Genomic DNA, 8,995 nt, shown 5'->3' with positions numbered 1-8,995 from the left:
CTTAGAAGTAAGGGTTAATAGTTAATAAACAAGCAGATTAACTCTGGTCACAATGTAGAATAAGATAATAAGGAATGGACATAAGTTTTCTAAAATTAGCTAAAATTAAAATTGTGTTAGACGATTGCTCTACAGATACTCTGGATTACCAGAGAAGAAATAAGTGGATCCTAGAGTAAATTAAGCATGAAACATGCTGGAGGCAAAAATGACAAAACTACTTCAGGCACATTATGAGAAGGCAGGGTTCTTGAAAGAGATAATATTGTTGGGAAAAATAGAAGACAGCAGGAAAAAAAAAAAAAAAGACCAAGACCATATATGAGATAAATTGACTTCATTATAGAAGCTTTAGATGTGAGTCTACAGAAAATGGCAGGGCTGTTGAAGAGAGGACATTGTGGACCTCATTCATTCGTAAGGTTACCGGGAATCCAAGCCAACTCAATGACACGTAACACAAAATTAGATATGAATTCTCCTTCTCATAACTTTTCCCTACAATGATCCACTGACATTTAAAAAAACTTTATATTTTTATTTTTATCAATGATAGTTGACATATGATATATCACTTTCAGATGTACTTACAAAATGATTTCTAAAACTTATGAAGTGATTACTCCAATAAATCCAGTACTCACCTGACACTATACAGAGATATTACAATATTACTGACTATATTCCCCACGCTAAACTCTACATTCCCATGACTATTTCATAGGAACCAAGTTGTACCTCTTAAGCCCCTCTTCCCTTCACCTATCTTCTCACCTCCCAATCTAGGAACTATCAAAATGCTCTCTGTAGCTATGAGCTTGTTTCTGTTGTTTGTGTATCCTGTTCTCTGGATTGCACAAATAAGTGAAATTATATGACATTTGTCTTTGTCTGACTTATTCCACTCAGCACAGTAGGTCCATCCACATTGTTGCAGGTAGCAAGATTTCATTATTTTTTATAAATGAATAATATTCCATTGTATATATTTACCACCTCTTCTTTATCCATTCATCCATTGATAGATGCTCAGGTTGTCTCCATATTTTAGCTATTGTAAATAATGTTGCAATAAACATGTGGATACATATGTCCCTTCAAAGTAGTGTTTTAGGTTTTTTTCACATAAATACCTAGAAATGGATTTACTGGGTTCTTCTTTGTCTCTTGTTATAGACTTTGTAGTTATTGCTATTATATGATTCACATTTTATTTTATTTTTTCTTCTTAAAGAATTTCCTTTAAGATTTCTCGTCATATTGGTTTGGTGGTGATGAACTCTTATCTTTTTCTTGTCGAGGAAGCTCTTTTTCTGTCCTTTAATTCTAAACGATAGTTTTGCTGGGAAAAATCATTTTGGTTGTAGGTCTTTGCTTTTCATCACTTTGAATATTTCCTGCCAATCCCTTCTGGCCTACAAAGTTTCTATTGAGAAATCAACTGACAGTCCTATGGGAGTTCCCTTGTAAGTAACTAACTGCTTTTCTCTTGCTGCTTTTAAGATTCTCTCTTTGTCTGTAACCTTTGGCATTTTAATTATGATGTGTCTTGCTGTGGGCCTCATTGAATTCCTCTTGTTTTGGACTCTCTGAGCTTCCTGGGCTTGGAAGTCTATTTCCTTCCCAGATTAAGGAAGTTTTCTGTCATTATTTCTTCAAATTGGTTTTCATCCTTGCCCCCTCTCAACTCCTTCTAGTACCCCTCTGATGTAAATGTTGGTACACTTGATGTTGTCCCAAAAGTCCCTTAAACTATTTTCAATTTTTTGTATTTTTTCTTCTTTTTGATGTTCTGATTGGGTGTTTTCTGCTACCTTATCTTCCAAATCGCAGTTCCCTGCTTCATCTAATTCCCTCTAATGTATTCTTTATTTCAATTATTTCATTCTTCATTTCTAACTGGTTCTTTTTTATGTTTTTTTTTTACCTTTATTTTTATGTTTTCTATATTTATTTTATGTTTCCTATCTCTTTGTTGAAGTTCTCACTGAGATCATTGAGCATCCTTATAATTAGTGTTTTGAACTCTGTATCTGGTAGATTGCTTGTCTCCATTTTGTTTAGTTCTTTTTCTGGAACTCTGTTCTGTTCTTTCATTTGGTTGCTGTTTGCACATCAATGGGAGGGATTGGCCCCCAGGTTGATTGGTTGTGAGGATGAGTTGTGACTACAGAGGAGTAGCTGTTGTGCAGGGGCTGACCCTACAGAGCCGGATTCACTTTAGCAGGGCTCTGGTGCCTACCAAGTCTGCCCTCTGGGTGTCTCATTTGTGGAGACAGCTAGGAAGTGTTCCAGCTAGGTCTTATATGCTGGCCTGGGGGCCCCCCGAGAGGGGCCCCACCACAGATCAAGTTTGACTGCAGCCCTGCCAAAGGCCACCTGGATTGAACCAAAAAGTAATGCATAGATGTATTCCATTCTTACTGGGTTTGTAGGTACTTCGGAGGGGCTACGCTGTGTTCGCTATAAGGCCTGCTGCCACTAGTGCCAGGCTTGAAGCTTAGCAAGAGTTACGGGGCACACTGAGGCCGAATGCTGTTTGTTTAAAGTCTGTGAACCTTTGAGAGATTTTAGGAAAGTTCATAGCATGCATCAAGATAGGCTGTTTGTATGGAAAAGCCACTGGAAGTGGTTTGAATGGGCCTGCACGTTAGGTGGGGCAGAGTCTCGGAATCACCATGGCAGAGCGATCAGTGTTAGCCATGTTGATGTAGACTTAAATATGGAAGCCACCTATGTCTGCATTCTGGGATGGGGGAGGGCTCAACAAAGGAATAATGGCTCTGCCAGAGCTTCTGTCTGGCAGCACTTCTGCCCCTCCAGTCCTCACCCCAAAGCCAGACAATTCAGTTCTTCTCTGTATATCCCTGAAGTCTTTTGAGTTGCTGCCCTAGTGATGGAGTTCAGAGTGAGTGAATTTATCAGTGAGTGAGTCTGTGCTTGAGCCCTTTAAGAGGATCACGTGGGTCTCCCGCAGTCCTCTGTATTACTCATGTCATAGTTTCTGCTGGTTTTCACAGCCATATGTGGTGGAGACTTCTCTTCTCCACACTGGTGCTCTGGGCTCGGGAGCCCTGTGTGGGCCTGGGACCCCTCATCCTCTGTGGGGACTTCTGCATTCTCTGACATCCCTTCCAATTCTCAACTGCCACATGTGAATGTGGGACCAGCTCATTCTTTATCTTTGCCCCTCCTAACCAGCCCTGATATGACTTCTGTACAGTCTTAGGTTTAGAATCTGTTCAGCTAAACTTCAGGTGGGTTTCACTGATGATTGTTCTGTAGGTTAGTTGTAAATTTGATGCAGTCCTGAGAAGAGGCCAGCACAGCATTTACCTACTCCACCATCTTGACCGGACCCTAATCTACTGCTGTATTAATATATGACATCTTTATCTACTCAGTCAATCCTAGTGGAAAACAATTAGAATCATTAGTTTCTCCCTTTTTGTCACCCACTTAGCCAAATATCTTGAACAATTATATTATTCTCCATCTACACTGTCACTGCTAATGTCTAAGTACTCTATCTCTAACCTGGTCTACATTGTTATTATCCTAACTTGTCTTCTTAATTTCATTCCTCTTGTCCTTTAATGCAATTCCTACACAATAGCCACAGGAATCTCTTATAGATGTCAGCTGAAAAGTGTTTCTCTAGCACTTCAACTCTAATGGTTTCTCATTCCATGTAGAATAAAACCCAAGCTTCTTATTTTAATCTATGTCTTGCATACTGCAGCTCTTGCTTTCATCAACAACTTAACTTTATAACAGTAGTCCCCAAGTTCATTATGTTGAAGTCATGGTAACCTGCTTTCAGTTTTCTCACATGCATATATCCTTTTCTTCCCATATTCATCATAGTGCTTGCTTCTTTTTATCCTTCAAGTTTCATCTTAGATCTCATCCTTGAAGTCTTATTCAAACATGTATATAAAGCAGATTTCTTTAATTTATTTTTAAACTTATTTATTTATCCTCTTTCTTGTGAAATAAAATAGAATATTGCTAAAAAATAAATGTACAGCTAATTGATTATTATAAGGCTAACATTTTTACTAACACTCAATCAGGTCAGTAAATATTGCCAGCCACACAACAAGCCCCGCAAAATGCCTGGTTCTCAGAAAAAAAAAAACAAAAAAACAAAAAAAACTTCTACTTCCCTTAAGTACATACTGTCCTAAGTTTTAGTAATCACTTTCTTGCATTGCTTTAGTTTTACCAGACAAGTATATCTTCCTAAGTCCTATGCTTTAGCTTTGTCCATTTGTTTTTATTTGGTTTGGTATAGCTTTCCAGTAGATTTTGATTTATAGGTTGTTTTTCTGTCCTTTTTTCTTTATGTTTTATTTTTTAACTGAAGTTTAATTCACATAAAATTTTAAAAACACAGATTTTAAAATGTACATTTTAATAAATTGTTTTAAATGTATGAATCCCTGTAACCATCAGGTCATCATCTCAAAAGTTTTCTCATCTCTCAGAGGCAACCATTCTGATCTTCATGACCAGTTTTTCTTATTCTTGAATTTCATATAAAGAGAATATTGCAGTGTATATTCTTTTGCTTCTAGGTTCTTTCACTCAGCATAATACTGTTTCACATGTAAGTCATTAGTTTTCTTTTATTGCTGACTAGTAGTTCATTGTATAAATATACTATATTATTTTTTAACCCATTCTCTTGTTCACAGACATGTAGATTGGTTTCAACTTTTAAAAAAATCAGTAAAATATGGACATTTTTGTACTAGTCTTTTTTCTGAATATTTTTCATGTCTATTGGGAAAATTTTTAAATGTGCTGTTGCAGGATTGTGTAGTAAGTACATGTTAAACTTTATAAGATACTGTTTTGCAAAACATTTGTACCATTTTACATTCTAATCAGTAATGCATGAGCATATCAGTTGCTTCACATTTTTGCCAACAATTTGAACTGTCAGGTATAGCCATTCTAGTCAATGTGTAGTGGTATCGCATTGTAATTTATTTTATATTTTCCTAATGACTAATTCTGTTGAACATCTTATGTGCCTTTGGGAGAACCTTATTTGTGAAGTGTGTTAAGGTTTCTCCTATTTTAATTGAATATTGGATATCTTTGTCTATTTTTATGTTGCAAGAGTGTCTTATACACACCTGTATGTGCACACACACACACACACACACACAGGTCACAAACATACACATATATGTGAGTGGGTATGATGATGGGTATGTCAGATGTATGTATTGAGAATACTTACTCTAAATCTGTGGCTTGTCTTTACTTTTCTTAATGGTGTCTTTTGGAAAGACTAATTTTAATGATGTCTAGTTCGGTAACTTTTTCTTTGATGTTTAGTCCTTTCTGTCCATCAAAAAAAATGTTACCTTCTCCAACATCACAAAAATATTTATTAATGTTTTCATCTAGAATCTTGATTTTTTTAGCTTTCCTGTTTATTTATACCATAAATCTCAAATTAATTAGTGTGTATGTCACAATATACAGGTGAAGTTTTTTTTTTATTATTTAGATATCTAGTAGTTTCAGCACCATTTTTTAAAATTTCCTTTTGTCATTGAACTATTTCAGGAGATTTGCCAAAAATTAATTGACCTTTCATGTGCAATTTTTTTTTCTAGTCTGTTCTATTATTCTATGTATTTTTAACCCTTAATCCAATATAACTGTATTGAGTCTTCTTTTTTTATAAAATAATTTTTTACTATTCTAAGGTCTTTGAATTTTGACATAAAAGTTAGAGTTATCATGTCGGTTTATTAAAAAGCCTGCTGTGGTTTTGATTGGGTTTGTCTTGAATTTTAAAATCACTGTTTTTCAAACTTTTTAAATCGTTAACCTTCCAATCCCAAGGAGAAAAAATAAATTTTATTTAAATTCTCTGAAGCAAGATAAATTGTATAATAAGGAATAAGATTATATCAGATAACATTGAGCTTTGAAAGGTGAGAAGCCATTGTAATACCGAAGGAATTTTTTTGCCCTCTAAGAACAAAATTTTGCCATTGGGGGTGGTGGTGAGTGATATTGCCCCTGTTGAGAACACATGCTATAGAACAATTTGAGGAGAATTTTTATAATATTCAGAATTGCATTCCATGAATTTGATTTCTCTCTTCATTTATTTAGATCTTTAATTTCTCCGGCAATGTTTTCTAGCTTTCCAGTGTACAAGTATTTTACTTTTTTGTTGTTAAATTCATTCATAAACAAGAATATTAGTTTACTTATACCTTTTAAAAAGTGATATTTTATTATATTTCCAATTGTTTATTGTTAGTATATAGAAATGCAATTAATCTCACTATATTGACATTGTAAATGTTGGAATTTCAATGATAATTCTGATAATAGAATTTATTCCTTTTGATAGGTTTCTTAAAAATTGAAACCTAAACCATCAAGTTGTTAAAAAATAAAGGCAATATTTTTCCCAGTCTTTATATACTTTATTTCTGTGTTCTTTTAGCACACCATCCTGAGAGGGGTAAGGGGAGTTATAAAAATTTAAGAAAGGAAACAGTTTATAAAGTGAAAAGTAATAAATAAGTATTTTTGTTGTTTCTGTCTTCCATTTGTAGTTGCCTTTCAGGATCAAACTATAGTGACTCAGCAGTCAACCAGTGTGCTCGCTGTTGTCTTTTCCCTCTTAGGGAGCAAGTGTCTGCCAGAATGGATTGGTTGATTTCCTGGATTGCCAAAGATAGGACAACAAAAATTTTCCTTCATTAGAGGGAAGCTGAGAAACAAGGACCCTTCCCCGTGGGCCTTCAAAGTAAAACACAATAGAAAGATCTGGCCAATGACTGCAGGTCTGTGTCAACAGTGCTTTCTTTTAGGCCTGCTCTGGGATAGTCCCTCATGTACAAGTTTACCATTGGGGTTCATAGCTAGCATTTCTCTCAGAGCTGACTGACTTTGATATCCCAAGAAGCATGTAAAAAACCATGGTCATGGCTGAGCTAAGGTTAGGAGAAATAAAAAAAGAAATGCAATTACAGTGGAGAGACATTCTCTTATCATCTTGTTTTTGTGTATGGTTCTGTTTGCTTCTGTATTGTGCAAACTTGATAAATAGTTCCTTGGAGATTTCTGGTACTGACTTGAATTAAATTAAGAAAAAAAGCTTTCATCAAACATTGTCAGAACTGGATATAGGGAAATGATTGTATAATACAATGGGAGTAAAAAAACCAGAAGTAAATGCACACAAGACTGGAAATAGAGTAAAGTGGTAAAAGAGAGTATAAAAAAGGAAAGAGAGCTGAAAGAAAATTCCAAACCATATTCTGAAAATCTACCAAGTATCAGGTATTTTATACATTTTTTTCTTTCCTTTTCATAATATTTTTTACAGCCAATGTCATGCATGTTTTTTTTAACAAGTTCATAAATTACATTTGTTAATTATAATTGCAAAGATATAAGTTAACCAAAATCCCTGTTATACCATAAGAAAGATAATGTCATATTGCTTTTCAGTATTTCTTTGACATCTCTCGAATCTATCCATATCTATATCTATATCTATCTATTATCTATCTATCTGTCTGTCTATCTATCTTTTGCAATTTAGACCAGAACAAATAAGTTCTTTGGTATCTTAGATTTTATTTACTATTATACATTTTAATCAGTTTTGAGGTATAATTTATGTTTAAAAAGCCAATCCTTTGAAATTGATAGTTTGAGAACTGATACATTTATGCACTTATTAACCATAGCCCTATTCAAGGTATAAAGCATTTTCATAACCCCATAAATTTCTCTTATGGCTTCTGCATGCAATCATTACTAACACCTGTTTCGGGCAACCAGTGATCTCTAAAACTATACCTTAATTTTGTACATAAACTATGTATAAAATACATATATTTATACATTAACTATATATTAGTTTTATACATTAGTTTTTCAGGTTCTAAAATTTTAAATAAATCAAACCATATTTTAAGCACTCTTTTATGTCTAGTCTCTTTTGCTCTGCATATTATTTTTGAAATTCGGTCATGCTTGCTTGTGTGTGTGCATGTGTTTTCATTCTTTTAACTGCTGAGTAGTATTTAATTATATGGATGTGCCATAATTTTATTATCCATTCACCTACTTATGGTTCATTTTAGGACTATTACGTTTAAATTATTCCATTTTTTATTATTAAAAATGATGTTATCTATAGGTATTTTGTAGATGCCTTTACTAGTTTGAGGAAGATGCCTTCTATTCCTAATTTGCTCAAAGTTTTTTTTCTTTTTTTTTCCATTTTCCTTTTTTTTCCATGAATGGATTTTTTCAATTGTTTTTGCCTCTTTTGAGTTGATTGAGATGTAATGATGATCATTTATTTTTTCTTATTTTATATAATAATGTGACAAATCATATTTGATTTACAAGTATTTAACCAACAGGAATAACTGTACTTGAATATTTTGAACTAATATATATATACATATATATATTTGAATTTACGATCATGACAATAGTTGTCTATAATCTAAAATTTCCAGAAATTCTTTATCAGTTTTTGGTATTAGTATTGTGCTGCTCTCATAAAATCATTAAGAACACATTCTCCCTTTCTCTATTTTCTGGAAAACTTTGAGTAAGACTGGCATTATATCTCCCTTAAATGTGTAATAAAACTAGTCAGCAAACCATTTGGGGCTAGAGTTTTCTTTGTGACAAGATTTTTTATCATAATTTCTTTAATAGATATAGAAATATTCTGGTTTTCTATTGCTTTTGTGTTACATTTGATAAGTTGCATTTTTTCAAGGAATTCGTTTCATTTTTAAATAGTATTTTTTATTACCCTCTTAGTAACATCTGTAGGAGTTGTAGTTATATTTCTCTTTTTACTTTTTAATGTTAGTATTTGATATTTCTTCTCTTTATTTCTTGATCAGTCATCTGAGGTTTTGATCAATTCTATTAATTTTCTTTAAAAATTGGATACTTTGTTGATTTTTTTCTTCCAATA

Source organism: Pteropus vampyrus, unplaced genomic scaffold (genome assembly GCF_000151845.1).
Source record: "Pteropus vampyrus isolate Shadow unplaced genomic scaffold, Pvam_2.0 Scaffold20, whole genome shotgun sequence".
In the NCBI taxonomy this organism is placed as follows: domain Eukaryota; kingdom Metazoa; phylum Chordata; class Mammalia; order Chiroptera; family Pteropodidae; genus Pteropus; species Pteropus vampyrus.
Note: the sequence above shows the minus strand (reverse complement) of the source record.